This window comes from Pinus tabuliformis, chromosome 7 (assembly GCF_031772625.1).
Source record: "Pinus tabuliformis cultivar Carrire ecotype Pingquan chromosome 7, CPIR1, whole genome shotgun sequence".
NCBI lineage: Eukaryota > Viridiplantae > Streptophyta > Pinopsida > Pinales > Pinaceae > Pinus > Pinus tabuliformis.
Genome location: NC_142293.1, coordinates 1,673,913,075 through 1,673,940,978, shown reverse-complemented (window position 1 = coordinate 1,673,940,978; position 27,904 = coordinate 1,673,913,075).

Below are 27,904 nucleotides of genomic sequence, written 5' to 3'. Positions count from 1 at the left end.
ATCAGGATTATCAAAGAGCAAGGAACGGACATTCGAGCTTTGCAAATTCAGCTGGAGATGGCAAAGTCAAATATCAGGTATCTAGAGCAGCGGAATAAGCAGCTTGAGGACCAGCACGTGATCATAGAGCTACAGAACATCCGTGAGAATCGCCAAGCTGCCCAACATAGAGAAATTGAGTTCACCTCTCTAGAGCAACAGGTAAATGAGGATCGAGAGGCTACTCTCGAGAGGGTCAACATCTACTTGGAGGAACGGCTGAAAAAGGCCAATAGAGACAATGCATTATTGAAACACATGGCTATGCATTACAAGGCCCGGAACCTAGTTTGCAAGGCGCGAATTAGGAGTCTTAAGGCAAAATTGAAGAAAGCGGTCAAAAAGAAAAAAAGACAAAAGGAGCTTGATCGTCTTCAGATTTTGGCCGAAGCCTCTTTGGCTGAGCATGGTACTTGATTGGGGACCCCCAGCCCAAATTTCAAGGAATTTGGAGAAAATTTTGTCAATTTTGAATTTTTTGGCTCTAAAAACAGGTTTTTTGGCTCAACGCGTAGCGCGCAGCGCGCGACCCATAAGATTGGGAGGTCCAAATCACAAATGGTTTGCATTTTTGGATTTTTCATGATGAAATATACCTGCTCAGCTATTGCCAAGGCATTTCATCAAGGTTTGGGTCCCTAAAAGGTCAAAAAACATGCAAAAAATGACCTCACTGCCCCTTTTTGGACACACAGGAAGCAGTCTTGGGAGAATGAACTTTTGGAGGGGCAAATGGACACCAAATTGGAAAATTCCACTTGGGTTGGAAATTAGACATCCAGGGCTTTCCAACAAGCCAACCTGAGCTCAATTTGGATGCCGGGAAGTGCCCCAAAAGTAGGTGGAAATGCATGCAGCGCATAGGGCTCAGGCGCGCGGTGCACAGGGTTTTTTGGCACAATTTTCATCTTCAGCTCAGGAAACGAAGCCAGTTTGACCAGTTTTGACTTGTGATGTTATTTTTCACTCCTCTTGATGTAATTAATGAAACATGATGTAATTTTGACACTTTATTACTTGTTCTAGAAGATTCATTCACTAAAAAGTGAAAATTAAATGAATGAATCAGTTTCCTACCTTATAGAGCCAAGTTGTTTTGACTACCTAGATTGTAGTGCTTTGTTTAGAATTGGTTGAAACAGCTCCTAAGATGATGAGCTCGACCCCTAGAGGCAAGGGAATGAGTTAGCTTGCCTATATTATGTATTTTCTTAGTCATTTTCAGGGTTGGACTCTTGGGGAAAAGGTGTTGAGACTCTATTGTACATTTTACTTCAGCATTTTGGCAAAGGAAAGACCAGGGTTTTGCAGAACTGTTTGGAATTCTTGTGGCTTTATGTCTTGATGGTGTGCTTCTTTCAGTACTTGTAAGTTTGTTATGTGTATCATTTTCCTTCTCTCATCTTCTGCAATTGAACAAATGAAGTGTTAAGGTAGAATTCATAATCTGTAATGCTCTGCCTTTAAGTTTGTTTGATTTCCTATGTTTTCATCTGTTTAAGGAGAACTCTTGAGGTTTTCTTGCTCTCCTTAGCTCCTCACCTGTCTGATCTACTCACCTCATTTGCTTTTAAGGCATCAAACAATTGCCTACCTTGCTCCAATCAGACCTCTGCAGAAACTGTGTCTCATCCCTGCACCCAAAATTGCCTTTCCCTTTGATTCAACAAAAACCCCAAAAAATCACCTTTAAACCTCTGTACTTAATACCTAGCCTAAGATTAGTTACAATTTCAGTCATCTCGAGCCTCATTGATTATACTATTCCGAGATTGACCCGGAGAGAGCCCTCTCCTGTCCTCGTAGGGCTAGCTACGAGGCTGAGCGTGGTTTGATGTTGCCTTGAGTTTTGCTTTCCTCAGCCTGGGGCAAATTCGAGCGCTAACAGGTGCTATTTGGAAGAGGTGTGTCGGTGTGTTATATTACATTGGGAGCAATGATTAGCAAACTATATAGAATAAAAAGTGTTATAATATATCAATGCATTGTATAACATAGGGGGAACCTGTGCATTCTATAACAGAGGGTGCACCGCATAACATATAGCTATTTAAAAAAAAAAACAGAGAGGGTTGACAGGGTTTGGATCTAATTCAATAATTTATTCCCCTACTTTACATGTCAAATGCCCTATAAATCTAAAAATCCTAAATTGAAAAACCTTAATTATGAAAAGGTAGAGGAAGTTAAACCCTAAGGTGAAATTTTGCAAGAAGAAGCAAGAGTTTAATGTAAGTATTGAATTTTTTGTTTTTTGTTTGAATTTTAATTAAATTTAAATAGGAAAGCTAATTGTAAAAAAACCTACGAGTAAAACCTATAGTAAATTTTTTATTATACAGGGTTTTTAATTTTTTTTTCTAAATTTTGAATAAGTCTAACAGAAATTGTAAAATATTTTAATAGTAAAATTTAAGATTTTTGCTATCCAGGGTTTTCGGTGAATCACCATACCTTTCAGCTTCTGATATTTCAGCAAATCCAAAATATTTTGTTGCTCTATAGTGCTCTCAGTATGTCTCTCTTGCAAATGATCTCTCTTTTAATTAAACCCTAACATAAATTGTAAATTTTTTTATTAGTAAAATAAATAATAAAAATTTAAAAATTTACTATGTAGGTTTTTAAGTGAATCACCATACCTTTCAGCTTCTGATCTTCTGAATAGTTTTGTTGCTCCAAAGTATTTTGTTGTTGCATAGTGCTCTTGGTATGTCTCTCTTGTAAATCACTCACTTGAAATTTTGGGTAAAATAATGAAATGGCGAATAACTTTTTACTATTGAAAAGACTATGAAATTGGATTTTGAAAAATCAATTGTTACTCATTTTTTCAATTTTAAAAAAAGAAAAAAAATGGTTTTTTGTTTCTCTGCACATCGGTGTTTTTGATAGACAAGTGAGTTGACATTGTCGAGGTGCCATATTTTTTCAATGCACCGACATGATACAATTTTATTTTATTTTCGAAATCCTGAAACGATGCGATTAATTTTTTTAATGCAACAGTGTGATTTCTATTTAAAAGCATCAATGCTCTAATTTTTATAAGAGCACCGAGTTGGTTGAATTTGTTTTTATTTTTTGAAATCGGGAAACAGGTGTGTGGCGTGCTGTTTTTTTAAACGCATCGGTGTGTTTTTGTAGAAGAGCACCGATATGAGAACATTTTTTTTGAATGTTGGAACCAGTGTGGGAATTATTTGAACACCCCGGTGATGTTAATTTTGTAAACGCATCATTCAAATTTGTTCTAATAAGCGCATTGTTTGGGTTTAAAAGCTATCTGAAATTTTAACTTCACATAAAATGGCATATTAATCTCAAATTGTCCTTTAGGATGCATCCACATGAATTACAGTACTTCATAGTATACATTTTTCACTTAAAGTCACCTTACTCTTGAAAAATGGTTTTTAAAATATATTGAAATTCAGATTCAGGTTATATAGTTGTTGATATTAATTTTGGATATGCACACAAATTTTTATTTCTAATTTTTCTCAAATGCAAGAACAAAATCTCAATAATATCAAATGGCCAATTCTTCAAATTCCATCTCATTCCATATTTTTTATCAAAGTCCTTCACGGAGTTCTCCCTTTCCATCTCCAATAAGTTCAAATTTTATTTATATTTTCATTATATAATTGAATTTATTTATTTTTAATCCATGTCAATTTGAATAAAAATGTATCCAAATTTGTAGGAACCTGATTCGGAATCAAGTTCAGATGTAGAAAATATTACTCCATATTTTCAAAAACATCGGAAGATCTTATAAGGAGTAGCATATCGCAAGTCATTGGTGGATGAAAATGGACAACCTCTTCACCCTGCTAATTGGAACCTGGCATCTTCCACCCACAATCCTGGATCAACGATGGTAATAATTATTTGATATATTGTAATTTCAACAAACCAATTGCATAGACATGCTTACTAATATCATTGATATTGTACTAATGATGTTCAATATTTTTGAAATTAGGATTATAGTGATGATGAGTAACCCACCTACCATCTTCCAAAGCACCCCAATATAATGTCAACTCGAGAGAAGGTTTCATTAAGAGCAATAATTAGAGAGGAAGCATAAAAAAATGGTTGAATCAACCACCTATTCAATTCCCACTATGTCTATATTCACCAATTAGGAATGACTACAGCAATAGTAGTTCTTCATCACAAGTTGGCAATGGAGGCAATCCGATGGAGGTTGGTATGGATGATTACTTAAGGGATACAACTGTCATGGAGGCAATGTTGTTAGATGCATTATAGAATGATGAGCTAGGGGATGATGCTCATATCATTGATACCTTATTCGAAAGCCTGAAATCTGCTTCCACCACCCCTCTCTTTGGACCTGGTGGCAAGTCAAAGTATACTCAATTGGGGACAACGATGTTTCTATATAACGTGAAAGTAAATTTTGGCATTTTGAATGCATGTTTCTCGAAAATATTGAGGTAAATCCCCCAAGAAAAACATTAAAAAGCAGGAGTTTGATGCCCTCAAATATTTGAACAAGAATCTAGACATCGTTATTCTCAAAGCAGACAAAGGTGGGGTTGTAGTTATCCTTAATAAGGAAGATTACTGGAGAAATATGTTAGATCACCTTTGTAACAACAAGAGATACATAAAAATTAATAAGAATACCTTAAAGAATATCTCCAGAACAATTTATCTTGTTATAAAATCCAATAGCATTGTTGGCTCCTTTAGCCATAAACTCATCCAGAGTAGACCTATCACTCCTAGGATCTATGGGATTCCCAAGATCCATAAGAAGGGGACTCCCCTGAGACCCATTGTCAACACTATAGAAGGGCCAACATATCTTCTAGCAAAATATTTAGTCCAAAAGCTAAAACCCCTTGTTGGCCTTATGAAGTCCTTTGTTAAATACTCTTATTCATTTGTCAATGGCTTAAAGGGTATTAAGTTTGATATTGGAGATATTATCATAAGTTTCGACATAGTCTCCCTTTATACTAATATCCCTTTTAATGATGCCATTGAATTCATCAATTGCATCATGGATCCTGCTACGACTAAATTGGTTGAGATTTGCCTTACTTCTACTTTCTTCAGCTTTGAAGGAGAATTCTATGAACAAACATGTGGTGTTGTCATGGGTTCCCCCTATCCCCTATAGTAGCTAATTTTTTTATGGAGGACTTTGAATCTAAGGCTTTGGCCTCTGCTCAATTCAAACCAAAGATTTGGAAGATATTTGTGGATGACACCTGTGTTATCTGGCCTCATGGTCAGGAAAAGTTGGATCTATTTTTTTCCAACATCTTAACAATCAGTCTATCTCCATAAAGTTTACTATGGAGTGTGAAGTCAATGGCATCTTGACTTTCCTTGGAATCATTATTTCAAATAAGGATGATGGTTCTTTCTCCCACCAAGTATTTCAGAAGAAAACTCATACTGAGCAGTATCTTCATGCTAGGTCCCATCATTTCCCTGCTCAAAAGTTTGGTGTTCTCAACACCTTAACTACTCGTGTGCTTAATATTTCTGATGAAAACCACCTCTCTGATGAGAAAACTCATCTCCTTAATGTTTTCAATAATAATGGATATAGTAGGCACCAAGGTCTTAAAGCTTTCCTTAAATCTAGCAAAGGTCCTATGATTAAAAAAGACCCCAAAGATCGGATTTCAGGGGTTCATCTTCCTTTTATCCAAGGGACCATAGACATGATTGCTAGGATCCTGAGGAAACATAAGGTTCCCTCAACCTTTAGGCCCCTAAACACCATTCGAAGCTCCTTAAGATCTGTAAAAGACCCAGTGGACCCAAAGAATATGAAAGGTGTTTATGTAATCCCATGTTCTTGTGGAAACCCCTACATTGGTAAAATTGGCTGCTCAATTAATCAAAGAATTCAAGAGCACGCAACTGACATCAAACATGGGAGAACCCACTCCTCAACTTTGGCAAAACATGCGGAAAAGATGAAACATCACATCTGCATTGAAGAGGCTCAGGTCATTGCTAAGATTGATCATTTTCATCACCGGAAGTTTAGGGAGGCCATAAAGATTGAAAGGAGGCCAAGCAATCTAAATAGAGACGATGGCTGGAAAATTAGTAGTTGTTGGGTCCCTGCCCTTTCCTCTTGAAGTTTCTGTTTTTATCTTTAAGTATTTATATATTTATATATTTATATATTTACTTATTTATTTATCGATTTCTATTTCTATATATTTTTATTTTTTCTATATTCTATTTCTTTCTTTTTTAATTTAATTTATTAATTAATTTTAGTTTTCATCATTTCTTAGTTATTTTATATGTTTTATTTTATTTTTATATTTTTATAACTTTGAGTTTTGAATTTTTTTTTATCTTCTTTTAGTCACCATATAGTTAATTGTAGTATCCCTTTCTCTTGGCTTCTTACTTTTAAGACCTCCTTTCCTTTAGAACCTTTTATTGTTTGTCTTCTTCCTTTTTCCTTTCTATTGTTTGTCTTCTTCTTTTTTCCTTTCTATTTAAACCTTTTTTCCTTTAATCTTGATTTATTTTTTGATATATATGTATTCATAAATTCTTATAATAATTCTTATTTCTTTAGTATATTTACTCTAATTAACTTTTATTAGTGTCAAAACTAGATATTTATTCATTTAATCAAAATAAATATTTATTTATTTATTTATGTGCTTAGTCAAATTTTTATTTTTTTATTTTTTTATTTTTTTAATCGGAAAGAGTAGGAGATATATATTAATCTGTGCTTGTACGTAGCAAAAAACCAAGAGAGTTACAACATATTGAAGAGCCAATAGAGGGCATCCAAAAATACTTTCTGATCCACCCAGCCTGAATTTTTCTTGCCCAAAATTACAAAATTATCCCTTGAAGCTTGCCTATAGCTATAAATCTTGCAGAACTGGTTCAAAAAATATTTACATGTATAATTTGACATCAAAAACTTGGAAAAAAGGGGGCAGAAGGAACTGGTTACTCCTCCATTGGAGTTGGTTTGTTGAGATTAATTCGAGCATTTTCTTCCTCTGCCTTCGGACTATTCTCAGTCAACTTAAGATGTAGTTGTTCAATTTGAAGATGTAGAGCGTCCACCTACACTTCCAACTAAAAAAATTTCTTGCTTTTCTCAAGTTATTCCTCCTACGTTGCCACAGTCTCCTTCTGGTGTTGGTGGATGCACCTCTGCATAATTTCCAGCCCTTCCTTAAATTCGACGTGTTCTTTGTCACATAGCTTGCAAGCCTGAAGATGCCTCCCACTATCCAACACTCTGCGCCTCAGCAAGCGACCTATCTAAGGCTGGCGACAACCCCAAGAACCCGACACAAAGCTTTTCTCCTCAAGAATGCTCACCGTGTCCATGGCGAATGCGATGGGGAGACGTGAACAACTATCCACGAAGAGAAGGAGAATACCTGACTCGGAAATGAACCAAATACCCTTCTAAAAAATAGCTAATTCAAATTCAGAAGCACCTCTGACCAAGACAAGCAGGTTTACAAACGGTTTCTTTCCATAACTACCTATGTTGCCACCCTCTGAAACACCCAGAATCATCACACGACGACCCTCTGAACCCATTGTGATATATTCCACCACCATGCAAATAACATTGGCTTTGTCATTAAACTGGAAACCTAAGGTCCCCAGACTCTGCCACTAGACCCGTAATAACTCCCCTAGAACATAAGAAAACCAGCGAATGAGACAAGAGATCTTACCATTACTACTCCTTATAAAGAGGATGATGGTCTAAATTCTGATGCAGAGTTGATGCGAGGTACTCATTTTTTTGATATCCAAATGTTCAACCTTAATTCTTCTGCTCAATGAAATGTCCATCAACTTATTCCTCAAAATCGTCCCACACGCGAACTAACCGCCCCAAACTAGATGAATTAAATGCTACTCACCCTTCCCTTTATTTCACTTGGTTTCTACTCGGTTTCGCTAGCTGCTACCATAGGTATGAGGAGCATAAACCCAGGATCTCACGTTGAGACTTCTCCAATGTCCAAGTGTTGTACGAGCCAGAGGATAGCAGCCACGTTGCTTCAGGTGTCATTCTTCTTGAGAGCCACTATTCTGAAGGATGGGCCAGGGGAAATGAATGTCGATGGGACAGAGATGAGGAGAGAATGGGGGGGGCGGCCCAAGTGGCCCGAGCAGGTCGGTACAGGAGGGAAGGAGGTTGAGGTGGATTGGAGAGAGGATGAGGGGGAGGGGAGAGGAGGAGAGGCGGAAGGGAATAAGGGGGGAGTAGGGGGTAACAAGAGATGATTTGGGAGAGGTGAGGCAAAGGAGATCCGACCAGTTTCTTTTATTATAATTCTTGATCCTTTCATAAGCATGCCTAGCTATCAATAGAATGTGGTACATAATTTCTATTAGGGAATGATGAGAGAACCCACAATTCAATTCACTTTATTGATACCCTAATTCATCCGACAAGCCTAATTGGCTTGATGGTTGACGTCCTTATTATTACCTCTTAGAATATGGAAAATGTTGACTCAATCAAAGAGAGGGATCATGCCTTGGGATCTCTTGATGATCTGGTTTAGAATGATGTTTTGAGCGACTGAGTTGTAATTCATATGCTTTATAATCAGCATGGAGTCCCCTAGAATTTGCATATCCTTGATGCCATTTTTTTGGGCCAGACAAATCCCTAGGAACATCCCCAGGGCTTCTGCTCGATTATTGGTCTTTCTTCGTAGGCCACAAGCATATCTATCTTCAATGATTTCTTCAAGATTTATGAGAATCCCTACCCTCCTACCACCCCAATGTTTAGTCAAATATTAATATTTATTTTTTATTTTTCTTAGTCCAAACATGTTTATTTTTATTCAAAACTTAAATAAATAAACAAAGAAATAAATAAATCAAATATTTATTTATTTAGTCAAAAATGTATTTATCCAAAACTAAATATTTATTTATTTAGTCCAAACATGTCTATTTATTTATTTAGTCAAGACTTAAATAAATAAATGTTTGTTTATTTATTTATTCAAAACTAAATATTTACTTATTTATTTGACCTTGGTTTATCCAATTTTGACCTTAATGTATTATTTAAGTATGACCAAAAGTATTAATTTATTTAATTTTACATATTTTTATTTAATTTTGGATTGATAATTTATTAGATTTTTTTATTAAATTCAAAATCTTAATTAACACTTATGTTCTAATGTTTACATTCATTATATTAAAATATTCCTTATTAATAAATAATAACATCTAGTCAAAACTAATTGTTAGATTCTAATGTTCAAAAATTAATTCTCTACATCGCTATCCCTATTAAATTTGATGTCATGATCTGATTCTTCATCTCGTCCTGATGATGAACCACACTAGATGGTTCCAAACACATCGACAAATGAATTCTGATGTGATCTTCTCCGAGAAAAATTTTAACAATCAAGATATGGATCACAAAAGCCTAAATTTTGATAATATTGAGTGATCCATATCTTGGGGGGAGGCCCCCAAGATCTAAAAAATTGAAATGGATCTTGTGGGGGAGGCCCCCAAGGTCTGAAAAATTTAAATCCCAGAAAAATAGGAGAGAACGCACAGTAACTAAAACTACAAAGAAACTTTTTTTTAATTAAAATAGAGAATAATTGTAAAAGCCACATTGTGATGGATAATCTATCTCTTTACAAAATGTGACTTGTTACTTAAAGTCTTTTTTAGTTACAATACCACGGTTAATTCCATGGGTGGGTAAATACCATCGGTGAATGAATACCATGGGTAGATGTCACTTACGATACCATGGGTGGATGCCACTTACAATACCATGGGTAGATTCTATGGGTGGATGAATACCATGGGTAGATGCCACTTTCCGTTCAGACCATTCCTCCCTCCTTAAAAAGAAATGGTCCCCATTGCGTGAATTTCCCTCCTGAGAAGTTTGTGTTGAATATGAAGAGTCACTAAAGAGAATGGTTTTTTGTGGTTAACCCATAACCATGATGAACGAAGATCTGAGAATAGAGATACCTTGTAATACTTGTGACCAACTGTGATACTGATAGTGTGTAACCTAGCAAATGGACTTCGATGAAGTGTGGGTTTGTGGACGACCCGTAACCATAAAAAACGAAGATATGAGGATAGAGATACACTGTAATGCTTGTGATCAATTGTGATACTAACAATATGCGACCTAGCAAATGGACTTCAATGACAAGGATTTGTGTGATTGACTCATAACCATGATGTTGACTGTTGATGAAGTAGAAAGTGCCTACATAGCCTAGGGTGGCAGGGAACGTATCCAAATATCCCAAGCCAGATGTTGCTATGTTGAAAATGATGAATGTGAAGCAGGTGCCTACTAAAACAAGGTCAGAGGGTGTTGGGTGTGGAGCATGATTATCATCCTAATTTAAAGGTCTTTATTTCAGTCGGATGTATACCCCAGGAAGATTGTACACCCCTCCATGTTGCGGGGGTGCGGGGGGGACTTGTCCCCCCCACGGGGGTTCAAGGGGGGCCATCCCACCCAGCTAGGGGGTCCGGGGGCTAGCGGTCTGCTACCCCGAAGCTAAAAATAGATGTAAAATTGCCTTGTAAAAGTATAGTAATTTCTAGTAAATCTGGGTCGTTCATTAGGCAGATGATCTGACGGTAGAATTTATGTTTAGTTTAGGGTTTTTTACCCTAGAAGGAAACCCCTCTCTTTGTATGAGGGTATTGTGTTGAGTGTGTGGAATATATTTGTATTCTCAAAGAGAGAAACAGAGAGCTAAGACTTTGAGAGAAAACATAGGATATTACAGCGGATCTGCTATAAGTTGTGTCTCTTCATTTTGCTGGATAATAGAAAGGAAGGACTGGCTGTTCGAGATGGACGTAGCCTAAACTGGGTGAACCACGTATATATGTGACTCTCTGGTTTTATGTGTTTGTGTTTTTCTGCATCTTATATGTCTTGCATTTCTATGTCATATATAATATTTTTCTAACAGAGGGCACATATTTAAACGGAACCTGCTCTGAATGATGCTCTAGATATAAAAACTAATTTGAAATTGGCATAACTCTGTAAATATAACTCAAATATTTATTATAAATTCCTTTTGGAAATATAATGACCTTTTGCATCTTTCCATGTGATGAAATCCCTATCTAGACACTCAAGAAACTCAGATCCACGCTGTAATTGTCTCATCCTCACAAATGTTTTGAAAAAATAGTTGATTTTAAATCAATGATATCTCCCTCATCTGAACTCTGATTCGACCAATTTATTTTTTGAAATTATGTGATTTTTCGAGAGAAGTTCATATATGAAATCATTTTATTGAAATTCTACACAAAAACTGCAAAAAAATGATAGGATAGTTGTTTTCCATGAATTGTCGTAAAAAAAATTGCAATGTGGTTGATTTTAAATCAACGATATCTCCCTCATCCAGACTCTGATTCGGTTGATCTTTTTTTAATTTGGGTATTTTTTCACAAGGAATCCATATATGTTTTTTATTTTTTTGCACCAAATTTTCATATCAGATCTGAAAACTCCTGCCCAAAAATTCCTACCAAAAAAAAAACAAATCCCACTTTGCCCAAGAAAGTGCTCTCTGGAAGTTGTAGCATGTGCATGAATTTTATTGAATATTGTTGCAAAAATTTGAAACAGAAATATCTATCAAACCATAATTCCCATGGAGTCATAACCTGAATCTGATACCACTAATCTGGATCTTGGGGGGAGGCACCCAAGATCTAAAAAATTGAAATGGATCTTGGGGGGAGGCCACCAAGGTCTGAAAAATTAAAATGTCAAAAAAAAAAAGAGAAAACACATAGTAAATAAAACCACAAAGAAACTTTTTTTTATTAAAATAGAGAATAATTGTAAAAGCTACATAATGATGGACAATCAATCCTTTTACAAAATGTGACTTGTTACTTGTAGTCTTTTTTTTAGTTACAATACCACGGGTAAATTCCATGGGTGAGTAAATACTATGGGTGAATGAATACCATGGGTAGATGCAATTTACAAGACCATGGGTAGATTCCATGGGTGGATGAATACAATGGGTAGATGCCACTTTCCATTCGGATCATTGAGGTAATTGACATGCATGATTGATCAAGTTCCTTATATTTTGTCACACAATCAAATTTAAAAATGGCCGATTTTATGAATGTTAAATATTGACATTGTACAATTATATTTCCCACCAACTGTATGATATTCAAAGATAAGGTTCTTCTGAGTGATAATGTCTTGTCAGGTAGTTTCGAAGAGGTAAATCAGCTGTTGAAAATGTTGGGTGTGGAGTACATATTATATCATGCATGTCCAAATGATTGTATTATATATAGAGGAGAATATGCAGAAAAAGAGATATGTTTGAAATGTGGGCATGACAGGTACCATAATTCAAAAAAAAAGGTAAATCACATGGTCCTCCTCATAAGATATTGAAGCACATGCCTATAATCCCAAGGATTCAAAGACGCTTTCATTGCAAAGAATTATCTATGTTGCAGGGATGACATGTCTCACACAGATGTGTGTCAAGATTTATGTGAATCCCAACAAATTCAATATCCATGAAGCATATAGCAGATACATGGTCTGAAAAATTCAAGGATGAAGTACGAATTCTATGACTCAGCATAGTTATGGATGGTGTCAACCCTTATTCCCTCCAAAACACCAACTATTATGTTTGGCATGTAGTAGTGATCAATTGAAAACAAATGTTTCTCTTCTATAAGGGTGTTCTTCTGGGAGGAATACCTTGGAGCAGTCATACACTGGCTTTCGTAGGTGGTCAAACCACCTAACCTTCAGAGAAGGTCCACAACATTTACATCCATGATACCTTTTTGTTACAAGACCTACAAAATTATTGTATACAGGCCGACATGTTAGCGACCATGAAGATCTGAACAATTTCAATGAATTAAATTAATATGTGAAACAATATTGTTACTAAACAAATCAATAAGAATGTAATTTACCAGAGAAAACTCGTAAGCCTGGATAATCATGTAAGGTGTAAGCACACATGCCATACATCAAAAACCTCCTATTTGTTGCGATGGGCCTTGATACGTTGTACACATGCATCCCTTCCCATAATTCCTTCAATTCATCTACCCATGGTTGTAAGTAGACATCCATATTCTTCACTTGTTTTCTACTAGGGACTTGTTCATTCTTCACGGAAAACCATGGGGGATATGGTAAACCAGAAAGAACCCAAAGGTCTGCAATAATGACAACAATTTAATGACTTAGAGCATATGAGAGAGAGAAGGATAAGGAGTTTGCAGAAATGTTTGATTCAAATGGGGAGCTTATATTCGATGATCCACTTTGACACTTATGTTAAAAAATTCTAATTTGGATGAAAAGGAAATATGTATTTTATGATCTCCCATATTGGGAACATCTTAATATTTCCCACTTACTAGATCCCATGCATATATTTAAAAATGTTTCATCTTCTTTATGGAGGCACATATTGTCGAAAGAAAGTGACACGTTGGTTTTTAGTAGAGATTGCATTTCTTCAAAAACTAAAAAGAAATATTGACCAAGACAAGAAACTAGAGGAGAGGTTGGTCCCTTTTAGTCTTTGAAATAAGGTGATGTCCCATGGATTTTAAATAAAGATTATATTTATTTGGAAAATAAAGTTATAATGAATGTGGTGGTGCCTTCTTTATATGGGTCTTCACTACGGTGCTACTTCACTATGGAAGATCGTTTGTCAAATTTGAAATTGCATGACAATTTGAACCTTCTACGAGTATGTATGTCAAAAACACGATCTTATTATTTTTTTGTTTTTATGTAATGGGATATTCTATAATTAATTTTTGTATAATGTACTATTTGCTATGCAGTGTCATTATCCTTTTCTCGTGTGCGGGTGTGTGAACCATGACTTCCCCTAAGACCTATGACATGCCATATCTAAATTATCCATGTTTGTACGTTGGATCACATCAAAGGAGATTCATATGGCTAGCATTCCACGGTGGCATCAAGAGATAGTTGAGATTGTTTGTATGTTTGAGATAGAGTTGCCGACGATTTTCATGGACTTGCAGGTTCATCTTCTAATTAACCTAGTAGATGAATTTGAATTAGTTGGGGTCATTTCTTGTCGTTGGATGTTCTTCTTATAGAGCTACATGAAGAAATTGAAAGGTTTTGTTCGAAAAAGAGAAAAACCCAAGGGGTCAATGGAAAAAGGGTATATATTGTATCAGTGTTTCTATTATGCCAGTGAGTACATCAAGCATATCAACAACACACCAAGTGTGGTGATTTGGGACGATGAAAGGGATGAAGAAAAAAGAGAAGGTGAGCTTCTCGAAACGAATGGAAAGAGGTGCATAATAAAGAGTAAGTGTGGGCTTATCATTTCTCAAACTACTACACAATAACTATTCACATTGAACTTCATAGTAATGCATATTTTGATCTCATAAGTACTGTGTGTGTGTGTGTGTGTGTGTGTGTGTGTTTGTGTTGGTTTGATTTGATCATCAACGAATTCAGAAATTGAAGCCATCAACAAATTCATTCTTTACAATATGGAAGTGACACAACTATGGTTCGCATTGTACGAAGAGAAGAGGAGGAAATGGGACAGTGACAAGAAAGAATTAAAATAGTTAATTGGTAGAAGTGTGCCTTATTATAATCATTTAAAAGAAAATATTCAAATGACATTCCCTAATAGTTGGGTTGTTAATCGAGTCGGAGAGAAATATGGTGCATCTATTCGTTACCCACATGTTGAAGAGGATGCATTAAACATAGGAATTGGGTGTAGCAACTCAATAATTATATTCTCTTTCTATATAGTTTTAACTTCATACTTAACCTTTGAATTGTAACATCTATATATATCTTTTATATTTAATTATGTTCGGGTTATTAGACACATGACACTGTGATTTTTTCACTTTTTTATATGTGCATTTGTTACCATATATGTGGGCATATAGACATCATTTTCACACGGAGGATGTCGATGATGGATGCATGACACAAGTCTATGGACTGTAAGTCGAGTTCGACCAATGTAGTCATGCTAGCCACCGCGATCAAAACCTAATGCAGGGGACATTAGGTTACGTTGGAAAGATACAAGAGATCATTCAAGTGGACTTCTCTTCATTCCAATGTGTTATTTTTAGGTGCAAGTGGTGGGAAACCTTTGATCAGAATAATGTAAAGAAAGATCAATAGTGGGTTGATATCTATAAACTCTAGAAAGATGTGGCATGAAGCTAGGGAGCCTTATGTTTTCCAAAAACACTGCAACCAGGTGTTTTTTTACTCAGATGTGTTGGATAGGGATTGGTGGTTCGTATTAATACATGACCCTAAATCAAAACATATTTTTGAGAACAACAATGTTATCATGCCAAGCGAGGAAGATAATCAGGGTGATGACAATGGAGAGTGATATGTACTTGTGTTATTTCATCATTTATACTATTGTTGTATGTTTTGTTGTCATTATTTCGCTAATTATATTATTTTTTATTCATCTTGTTGACATTTTATAATATAATTGGTAAGATTCAAAAACATTTTTACACGTTTTTTTATAGTGGAAACATTTTTAAGGTACTAAAAACTAAGTATTTCCAATTGTGTACATTATCCATGATAATAAGGATTCAAGATCACAGCCCTTCTCAAATAGGAACATATCAAGCACATCGAATTTGTGATGGTGATTAAGAGGCATTTGTTTGACTTTCAAATAGATTTGGTGATGCATTTTTGTTTTCTATTTAAATTATGTGAAATAAATATCTATTTTTTATGTATTTATAACTAAATTATTTAAAGTAGACATTTCTTTGTCATTGTGAACATGATCCAATATTAGCCAGAAGAAATGTGAAAAACATGAATTTTAGTGACTATCTCATTATAAGTATGTAGAAAAAACATTATTTTTTGAGTTGATCGTTAAGAAATAATCAAATATATTATTTGTCAAAAGTTTAAATTGGATTTATTCTTATTTTTCTATTATTTAACTCATATTTATTATTAAAAATAGTTAAATTTAAACCAGTACAATAGTAAATAAAGAACCAAAATAGCATCAAAATGTTACATCTTTATTACTAGAAAATAATTCACTTGCCTCTTTAAGGGAGAACTTCCAATAGAAAAAATCTCCAACTACAAATAACTTCACATGAAGCCTTATCATGTTACATTTCTTTATCCTCATTTTTAGAGAGAGATATTTCTAATTTAAATTGGTAAGAGTTGTTATAAATATTGAATTTAAATTGCTTGAAAATATCATACCTTTAATAATAAATTAAATTTTTTAAAAATAGAATTTTTAAATTATATTAAGTCTAAATTAATTGTGACTAGAGGCGCCCTACAGCTCAGTATGGGAGAGATGTTGTCACATTTAAAAATAGAAAAACAATAATTTACATTAACAAATTAAAAATAGTAATAACAAAATAAATTAATGTTGGCCATAATTACAATACTTCAATTTACACCTTAATCTTATATAACTTTATATAGAGATATAAAGTAACCGAAAGTAAAAAAAAATAATTTAGCTTTTATTATGAGGAAGAAATGTAATGAGTAAAAAAATATAATTTACTTTTTACTACAAGGAAGAAATGTAATTTTTTCACATGACAAGAAATAGTATTATTGATATTACATTATGTGTAATTCATTCTATGTTCCATTTTAACAGGTGATATTTCAACAAAAATATATTTATAACAAAAAATATCTTACTGACAATCATAAGTAAAATATTTCAATGTCCATATTAAATAATGTAATTTTATAGATACTTTATATAGGTAAAAGTAAAGTAATTTAAATTGAAAAAAAATTATATTTTCACTTTAGTGAGAAAGATTGAGAACATTCTTATTCCGTTAATAGTTGCTTTCTAATTCAATGTATGAAGGATATTTGTAATTTTTTCAATGTTTAATATGGATTTGATATGTAATATTTTACAAAATATTAATAATAAAAATAATCAAATGTTATTTTACAATCATAGTTTCAACCATACTAAACTTTGTATTTTATAAAAATATGTTTGAATTTTTATTTAACTAAATCATTTTGCATACAATTTCATATATAAAATTTTGATATAAGTTCACCAATACATAATATATAATAAACATTATTTCATAAAATAAGCATCATGATGATAATCATCAAACAATCATAAACACCATCTAAGATACACATTCAAATTCACTACCATCATCTAATTATATACACCTCTAACACATATAAATGCCATTAGCTAGCACACATATCTAATAATTTTAGAAGGCATCATCATCACAATCACATCTAACAAAATACAAGCTTTGTAATCTTACATCATCACCACACACATCTTCAAATTAATATAAATCTCATGTCAAATAATTGTTATCATGCACATACACATCTATTTGCAAGCACATTAAATGAACACATATAACATGACCTAACAATATACGCATCAATACCAACATAGAAATTAAGTACATAAACATGAACAAAAAAATGCACCATATATATATATATATATATATATATATATATATATATATATATATATATATATATATATATATACAAACAAGTTAAATGACTACATCAAGTCAAATAAGTGCAATCAAATATCCAATAAAACAAATGTAGTGCCATCCTAGTATGCAGTAGAAGACGATGGATGGTCAACTATTGCACGATCATCATTTGTCAAACTCAGCTGAGGTGGAGCAGGTGGTGGATGGTCTGCAGTAGCAGACGATGGATGGTCAACTATTGTGCCCTCAACGCGGTCTGACAAACTCTAAGGTGGAGGAGGATGTGGTTGGTCTTCTCTATCAGGCAAAACATAAGGCATATCCTCTAGCTCAGGAATCTCATGATTAGGCGACTGACGAGGAGGTGTACTACCAAGAAGATCACCGATAGCCTAACAGCCATTATCTGATGGGGTGGTACTACCAAAAGCATCATGATCACCACGCTCATCATCATGATCATCATTATCACCACCCTCATCTAATGTATATGTCATTGCATGATGTTGGCCTGCATCCCTCATCATTGTCAGTACTCTACTAGCTCTGATGATATGCCACATAAGGGACATCATCTCGCAGAGATAGTCCATCTACAAACCCATGAACATAAGATCCGCAATGATATCTTGAGCCTTCACAGGTTCAACTCCTATATCAAACAAAAATCTGGCAAATATGTCACAGTAGTCCATCTAAACTCGCAAACCAGCCCTACAACCCCGGACACCTATGACCCCAAATACCCACGTCCCCTTGAGGATGTGCCACACCCTCTTGGACCTCACCCATCTTCTCATCTCCTCTGATATCCGGTAGTGGATGAGGCATGTCCCCATCGAATGTGATGATGTATACAAAATATATAGTACAGAAAAATAATCAGAAATTTTCATTAAGCAATTTAATAAAACAAGTTAAATAATGTGCTAGAATAAATTTTATTCTAATTCATTAAAATAAGAAAATGAAACTAGATTAATTTAAAGAAAACACTAATATTACCTCTATCATCTTGAGGCTCAGTTGTTGTGAAGAGGATGTTGGGACACCCTCTCCAATCAAGCCCCGCGTACGGAAATGTCAACGTGAAAAATGCATGGTCATCCTCAGTGGCCAATAGCGCCAGTGCATTGGGAGAAATCCTGGTCAGATACTCTAGAAGGCCCCTCTTGGGCATCATCTTCCCCACATGCACATTTGGACCTCAGTGATCGTCCTAGGAGGGCGACGGTCAAATTTAGGCCTCATCTTTGGAAACCTCTCAAAAATAAACAAAAAAGATCAGAAGTGAAAGGGAAGGTCTCCCTCCCATGTTTCAACGTATAACATCTATATAAAGCCATGAAAAACTTCCTCAAAAAAATGGAAGACCATTTGATGCAACATGGCACCTAAATCAAAGAATCAACATAATACAAAAGAGGGAAATTAATGTGTTTCCCATCACTACTAGAGTGTGAAATCGTGGTGACTAATAATGAGAGGCACCTAACCTCCTCTGCAATAAAAGAAGAAATTTGTAGTTGTCCACCACGAACCTGAAAATATGATGGATGGATCGCATGAGGCCCAACATATCTCTGAATGTACCCAAGATGAATCTCAATTGCAACCCCATGGGAGACACCAGGGAATTGGGTAAAATCATCCCCTCTCCTAGATAGGCCAGTGATAAAGTATATATCATCCTTAGTGGGCCTATTCCATGCCCTAGGACCAACACGGAAATCCTTCTCCTGGGAATTTCATTGGCGGGTCATATGCACCTCCTCATAGTACTTGAGGAGGCCTTCATTCCTCAAGTGCGCTAGGGTCGCTGCAGTAATAGGGAGAGGGTATAAATCTCTCTCCCTCTCTCTGGCTTGCCATGTTCGGACCATATTGTATGGGTCCACCTACTGCTCCTGCTCCTGCTAGTGCTCCCTCTGCTGACATCTCTACTACATGATTGAAATATAAAATACATCATCCTCATACATAAAAATCAATTTATTTTTTTTAAATGAAACATGTATTTATAAATATGGAAACATAACTTTCAATTAAAAAATAAAATAAAATCACTGGTGCGCTCAAAACATAGTCATGCACCGGTGTCGGTGCGCTTTCAACTATAACCGCACCGATATTGGTGCACACATAAGTATGACCCACCACTGCTAGTTCACAATTTTAACTTTTGATAGCAATGCGGAAAATTTGTGCACCGGTGTGCACAAATAACCTTTTCGCACCGGTACAAAACATTCAGGTTATCAAACGCATCAAGATATGGCTATATTTTTAAATATTAAGTTTGTGGTGTGTTTGGTAAATATAAACGCACCGAGCATGATGCACCGACGTGCAATCTATCACATCATTCCCAATGCCTTTTCATTTACAAAATGTAGTGCAACAACAGCGGTGTGTTATGTTCACACATTGAATTTTGGTGCACCATGTAAATTTATAAGGTGCACCACTATTGAACGCACCGCGCGGTGAAAAAAAAATAAAAACAGTGGCAAATTTAGCCTAATTTATAATTTTAATCCATTAAAAAATTAAATTACAAAGAAACATAGACATTACATGGACATTTGGTCGTCGGGGAGGGATTGTGGACATGTAATGGAGAAAAACAAATTAGGACGATTTGAAATTTTTGAAAACTCAAACAATGAGCACAATATGGAAGGATGGTGAGCAAGATAAGCACCAACATCAAGGAACTTGCATGTGGCAAGAGTGGCACATGGTGCTTCAGAGCTCTCCCACACTGTAGATTGTAAAAATGAAAATTATGGCTGAGAGGGTATTTTTTATTTAACCCTCTTCCGGTGCGTTTAGACCAAATTCACTGGTGTGTGATATATCCAAAAGCACCACATTTTTTTAAATTAAAAATATTATAGTGCTTTTCTCGAGACACTCTGGGGAATTTTTTTACAGGTATCGCACTGGTGTTGTGTTTTTACTATAACACCGCTATTTTTTTAGAAATTAAAAACCGCCTAGCGGTGCTCTTTAGAAGATTCCCTGGGGCATTTTGTTAATCTTACTACACACTGGGACTTCATTGGAAAATAGCACCACATTTCTCTGAAATTTAAAACTATAGCGATGCTCCTTACTGGTATGCACCAGGACGTTTTACTATGTGAAGGGCACCGGTGTTATCGACTATTCAAGCATTGGTGCGTTATATTATTTAGTGCACCGTGTTTTTTTTTTTTAATAAAAATAAATTTTTGATAGTGCACCATATTATATGTAGCACCAGTGCTTATATGGATAGTAAAGAACAGGTGCATTTGTATATTTTAGATGCGTTGTCCAAAAAACATACATTCATCCACCTCCACTAGTGACCTCCGCTACTAATGGATTTTTGGGCTAGTTTTATAGGGGCTTCTGCAAAATCATCCGCGAGAAGGTCTTTTCATTGTAGTGTTATAATGTATTTTTCTTACATTATGTAGATCTCAAAGGAGGAGGAGGGCATCACTAGTTTAAGAAATGTTTGGAGAGGCTCCACAATTGATGAAGGTTCAAAAGCTTCATGTGAAAATATGAATTTGAGAGATTCAAAACTTTTCCACAGAGCTTAGCCTGTGGAATTAAATAAGCAAGGAATGTTATATTTTATCCCTAAATGTGCCTCTTAGGGATTTGTTATTCAAAAAAAAATGAATTGAAAAATGATAATCCCACTAGATAGATTCTTACAAAAGATATTAATACTTCTAGAGCTTGGACTTATTTTGATGGTGCTTCTCAATGGAATTCATAGGATTGTGGTGCATAAGGTGTTATTTTCCTAAAGTATATACATTAAAATTTAAAGCTATATTGGGAAACGATTCCAATAACTTTGCAAATCAATGGCTTTAAAACTAACTCTTGGTGCAAAACATATTATTTTCCTAAATAATATACACATTAAAATTTAAATCCAGATTGGGAAAAGGTTCCAATAACTTTTCAAAATCGATAGTTTTAGAATTGACTCTTACTTCATTAGCTAAAAAAGGTGTTACAAGATTACAAAAAATTAGGGGCTATTTAATTGTGATGAATTGGATGAAGGGGGAAGTACAATTATGAATTGCATGTTTCATCACTTTTTTAATGAGATTAGAGATATAATTCATGTTTTAAATACATCTATTTTTAATATTTGTATAGGGAAAGAAATGAGGTTGATGGATTATGAAGGTTGGATTATAATTGATGCATGGAGTTTGGTTTATCTAAGAAGAATAAAATGGAAAAACTTCTAAATATGCCCATTATTATTTCTTTTAGTTTGGTTTTAAAAAGGTTTCAATCTGGTGGAAGGAAATATAGTTTCCTTAAAAAAAATCTTTTACGATGTAAATTTATGAGTTATTTCTAGATTTTGTATAAGGGGGCATTTTGGTTTTGAGAAGTCATGGTCTAAAAGTATTGTGATGTTTTGTCTCGTGAAGTTTTCTCCTATAAAGAGATCCATACTATAGGTATTATTCTTTATTGGCATGCCTTGGAGTTGTTAGACTCTTAGAGGTGATGGTGCATGCTTTTTTTGATCATTTTAAGAAAATATTAATGATTTGTAAGCATTTGCGAGTGTAATTTTGTTATTTTGAATGAAATTAAAATATATTTTCCATAAACAAAAAGAAAAAAGAAAAAAATATAATTTTCCTCCTTCAACCATCTCTCCAAGAATTTATATTTAAGCTTCATCTTCTTGGCCACAAGAACGGCCTCCACCCCAAATGGTCATACTTCAATTATTACTGAAACAACAAGAAGCAATGAAAAATAGCCAACCAACATGTTATCCAAAACACTCAATACAAAAAGACCAATGTTAAATCATATTATGCATAGAATGGAGAAAGTCCTTGTAGATTCACACTGCAAATTGTAATATGCTAAGAAAAATTGATTTGAATCTACTCTACTTATTAGCAGAAACAATAAACAGTCGATGAAATCACCATGCATAAAAGAGAAAGAATTCAATCACACATAACACAATAATTTTCTAGGGAAATCCATAGCTAAACACCCATGTTATCCGTATATTGCATTAATCAGAATATATGAGAATATTACAATGCTTTTCTCAAGCCCAAGCAACCTCTGCACTATCTATATCTATCTCATTGCTTCCCAGACAAGCTCAAGCCAATACTTAGCCAATTTTGTTGCCTACCAAGCTCATATTTCCTTGCGCAGTTTCCTAGGGAATTAGCCCATATCTAATTGGGAAATTCCACAAATATGAATTGCGTAATCCTCATAGGCTTTCTTCTGATTGCATGCACCACCTGTATAATTTAGATGATTATACAATGGATAGTACATTGTCCCTAGACTCTAATCTCAACTAGGTCTTTCTCTGATCTGACATTCATAAGTTAATCATGAGTGAAACTTCAGTTTATTGGTTTATCATTGTTGGCTACACCTCACTACTATAGGTTACACCCCACTACACTATCTCCCACTAATTCCTCCATCAGTTGGAACAAGTTTAACTGAATTTAACTCAGTTAAACTGAATTAAATAATTACAACTCAAACTAAACTCAACCAGGGCTCCTAAAAAATAGGAGACACTCTACATGACTCTAGTTAGACCCTCAACTTGAATTGACTGAGCCAACTAAGTCAAATTAACTTAGTTAACTATTACAAGTTGTCATGAGATGTGGAATTATAATTTAATTCAAGGACAAATTAAATTAGGTTTTTCTTGTTGCATTTTCAACACTCTCCCTCAACAAGAAAGGGATTATCTACTAACCCTATCTTGCCTCTATGAAACTCAAATTTTCATATTTACAAAGTCTTTTTCAAAATATATAGATCTTGCACCTCTGTAGGAATGTACTCCAGTAACATCATTCTCCTTTGCACACAATCTCGTATATGGTGATACCGAATGTCGATATGCTTGGACTGATCATGAACAAAATGGATTCTCAAAGAGTTTGATACAACTCTAGTTGTCACAGTAAATCATTATAGGATCCATCTGCTAAAAAAATAACCCAATAATTATCTTCCTCATCCAGATAGCCTCACAAGTTGCTTGACTAGTAGCCATGTACTCTGCTTCTGCTTAACTGAGTGAAACTAATCTCTACTTCCTGTTGTACCAAGAAACTGTTGTTGACCCCATACTGAAGATTCCTCCCGATGTGCTCTTACTGTCGGATGGACTCCCTGCCCAATCTGCATCTATGAAGCCTTGAAGCTTCATTCCTTCTATATATTTGTACCAAATACCAAATTGAGTGGTGCCTCTGGGGTATCTCAACACATGTTTAGTTACCTCCCAATAAATTTTGTGTGGCTTAACCATGGCTTGACTAAGTTGGTTAACTGCAAAACACATGTTTGGTTGTGTGTTCACCAAATACATAAGTGAACCCACAAGTTGTCTATAAATAGTATCCTTCAGTACTTCACTTGAAGTAGCATCTTCCTTCCTCCAATTACCTACTCGAGGAGTCTCCATGGGTTTGTTGATCTCCATATGGAACTGCTTCAGTATCTTGTTGGCATACTTGCCCTGAGAGACAAACAGTTCCTCATCTCCTTGCCATACTTCCACACCAAGGAAGTAATGCATGAGCCCCAAGTCCTTCATCTTGAACTCTCTTACAAGATCATCTTTGCAATATTTTATCAGCGTCTCATCACCTATTAGAATCAAATCATCAACATATAATACTATAATCAACAATTTACCTTAAATCACAATATGGTAAAGGTTCACATCTACTTCACTTTTGGCGAAGCCCAACTCGGTGAAATAGTTGTAAATTATGGTCTACCAACCACGAGGTGCTTGTTTGAGTCCATATAGTGCTTGCTTGAGTCTACACACATGCGACTCTCTATTGAAGGTCTCAAATCCTTCCAGCTGCTCACTATACACCTCTTCCTCAATCATCCTGTTGAGGAATGTTATCTTCACATCCATCTGATGTATCTTCCATACCATCTACGCTGACAATACTAGAATATATTTGATTGAAGAGTACCTTACTACTAGAAAAAAGGTATCATCACAATCAAATCCCTCCAATTTAGAGAATCATCCAGACAAAATTTTGCCTTGTGTTTCTCCACACTACCATTTTTTTCTTTCTTTACCTTGTAAATCCATCTGTAACTCACCGCTGACTTGTCTCTTGGTCTTGGGACCACTTCCCAAACATTGTTTCTGATAATGGAGTCATACTCAACCATGGCATCAATCCATACTAATTTTTGCACTACTTGCTCGAATGAGGATGGCTCAAACTCTACACTCCATGTAGCCAGTGTGCCAATATGGTGACCTACTTTGCCTGTGTTGTGATGTGGATGCTCCCAAATTCTCTCTAGAATCATGCATTGATCAACTTGTCAGCCTCTCTGGTGCACTTCCTTCCATCTCTGGAAGTCTCTACATAAGTGGGTGCTTCCACTCTCTACTTCTCTGCATGTGGCTACTCCACATCATCCTAAGGTTCCTCCTTTGGAGCTAAAATCTCCACATTTTCATGTAACTGAATCTCCCTCTGAAGGGAACATCTCACGGCATTCTCTTCATCGAACTTCACATCTCTATGAACCATTGTCATCCTGTTGGATGGAAGGTACACCCGATAGTTGTGAGGTGTATCAATGTACCCCACAAAAATTCCCAACTCAGTTGTTGGCTCTAGATTTTTTTTTTGCATCTTTGGTAACGTGACAGTAGACTGATGAACCAAATATCCTGAAGTGTGCCACATCTGGTTTCTTACTTGAAAAAATTTCTTCTGGTGTACTCATCCTGAGAATTCGATGAGGGCTTATGTTCTAGAAATAAACAGTTGTGTTGCATGCTTCAGACCAAAAGTGTAATGATAGGCCTTGATCATGTAACATCGCCTGTGCAGCTCCAACAATACTTATGTTCTTCATTTCATCCACCCTATTCCTTTGTGGGTTATGAGGTGTTGGGCCTAAGAATTATCCTTAAACTACATCCACTTTCACTCCATTCAACATCCACTTTCTCTCCATTCATACATTTTCTCACCTCTATTCCACCACCATGTCATCACATTAGCTTCACTTTCATCATTAAATGGGTTATCATTGTGTTTTCCAAAACATTATTAATTCTTAGTATTTTTAAGAGAATTTGTGGTTAAAATTTAGAAAATAATATCCATATACTTATACCTAACAAATAGAATGAGTTTGTTGACATGTGTAGGTACAAAGGAAGCTTCTAAGGCACCCTTATGTGGCACTCTATGTTCAAATTCGAATTTGAGGAGATCATGGACCTCATGGATAAGATCATGGACCTCATGGAGAAGATCATGGAGGATAGGGTTATGTGTCACCATTGGTTGAGAGATATGTGGATTTGAAGAGGGAATAGTGGATCATCATTATGAGTTTGTTATCTCATCTTGTTGTATAAATAGGAGTGTTATCTCCTTCATTTGTAATCTTAATTTTTAGAATTTTAGAACCTAGTCCTTCATTTGTAATCTTAGTATCTTATAGGTTGGTAATGAGAAGTTAGATTTGGAGAATCATTGTAATGGTTGTAATTGCAATTTGCAATTGATGATGAATAAAACGGAGCTTCTTTGATCCTCTACATTTGACTTCTCTTTTGGTGTGCTTGTGAATCCTTGGAAGGATCCCCATTGCCTAGCAAGTACACTTTTATTTTGGTAGGCTTTTATTTTATGTTTGTTTGTGAATTTCATTAGATTAAATTATTAGGTTCATATGTTTGAAATATTAACGAATGACCTTTCGTAAGAAAGTATTAATGTTTCCTTCAATGAATCTAATTTGTTATTTAATGTTTGATTTCATTAGTTTAAGTTTCTGATTTATATGCTTGAGATATACATGAATAGTCTCTTGTAAGAGAGCTTTAATATTTCATGCAATCAATCAGAATTAGGTTTTGTTGATTAAGATGATTAGAAATATTAATGAGCAGTCTCTTGTAAGGGAGCTTTAATATTTCTTACACTTATCACAATGTCTTTTAATTTTTAGATTTCATTTTGTTAAATGACTAAATGGATGTTGGAGATCCCAATGAAAAACCTCCTGTAAGGGAGCTTTGGCATTTCTTCACCTAGCTTAGTCTAGTTTGTCTCTAAGTCCACATACGGTGGATGTTCCTTGAAGTTTTACTTACCTGGGTTAATATTAAATGAAACTCTAATTTGCATCCGCATTTTAGAACCAACATGAGGTTCTATTAATTCTCATCGAATTCCTTTTGATGCACAAAAGTTCTTGAATTCATTCGATACATATTCTCCATCGTTATCGCTTTTGAGAGCTTTAACTTTCCTGCTAGTATCTTTCTCGACAAGTGATTTAAATTCACAAAATTTAGCGAACGCCTAATCTTTCTTCTGCATGAAGAAAATCCATCACTTACGAGAAAAATCATCAACAAATATTACATAATACCTATGCTTGGTCGTGGATGCTGTTGAGAATGGTCCACACACATCTAAGTGAACTCTATCAAGGATCACTTGCACTCTACTTTATTTATCATGAAAGGGATATTTTTTGTACTTCCCTAATGTACACACTTTTCATGTGTCTCTCTACTCTACTGTACCCTTGGGAAGTCCTGTATAAATTTTTTGCATGATCTTCAAAGCACCGTGGTGCAAGTGACCCAATCTTCTATGCCACAACTCATAAATTTCTCGGATTTGTACCTTCTCTATTTTTGTGCTCAAAGAAGAATAGTCTTCTACATCCAATTTGTAGAGGTTCTTCACCCAAACTTCAATATACTTCACTTGTCTCGAGGCTATTTGACGAAGGAAATCCTTTCCCTTGCTAAATATCACATCATAGTCGCAGTCCTCCAACATGGCAATTGAAACCAAATTATTCTTCAAACATGTAACATGCATGACATATTTTAATGTGAGAGGAGTACCAGGCTCCCTCTGAAAGGTAATAGTACCAATTTCAGTCATGCTATATCTCCCATCGCCACCCATATCGATGTGCATCTGGAGGTCATTCTCCTCCAAGTCACTGAATAACTATTTGTTTTTGGTCATATAGAATGTGACTCCACTATCCAGGTACCACACACTACCCATTATCGATGTCACCATGCAAGTGATGAGGTTGAAATCCAATTCGAATTGTGAAGCAAGATCTTAACCTTGCCGCTCCTCCTGAGGGCTTCTTATGAGCCTTCTTGTGCAGA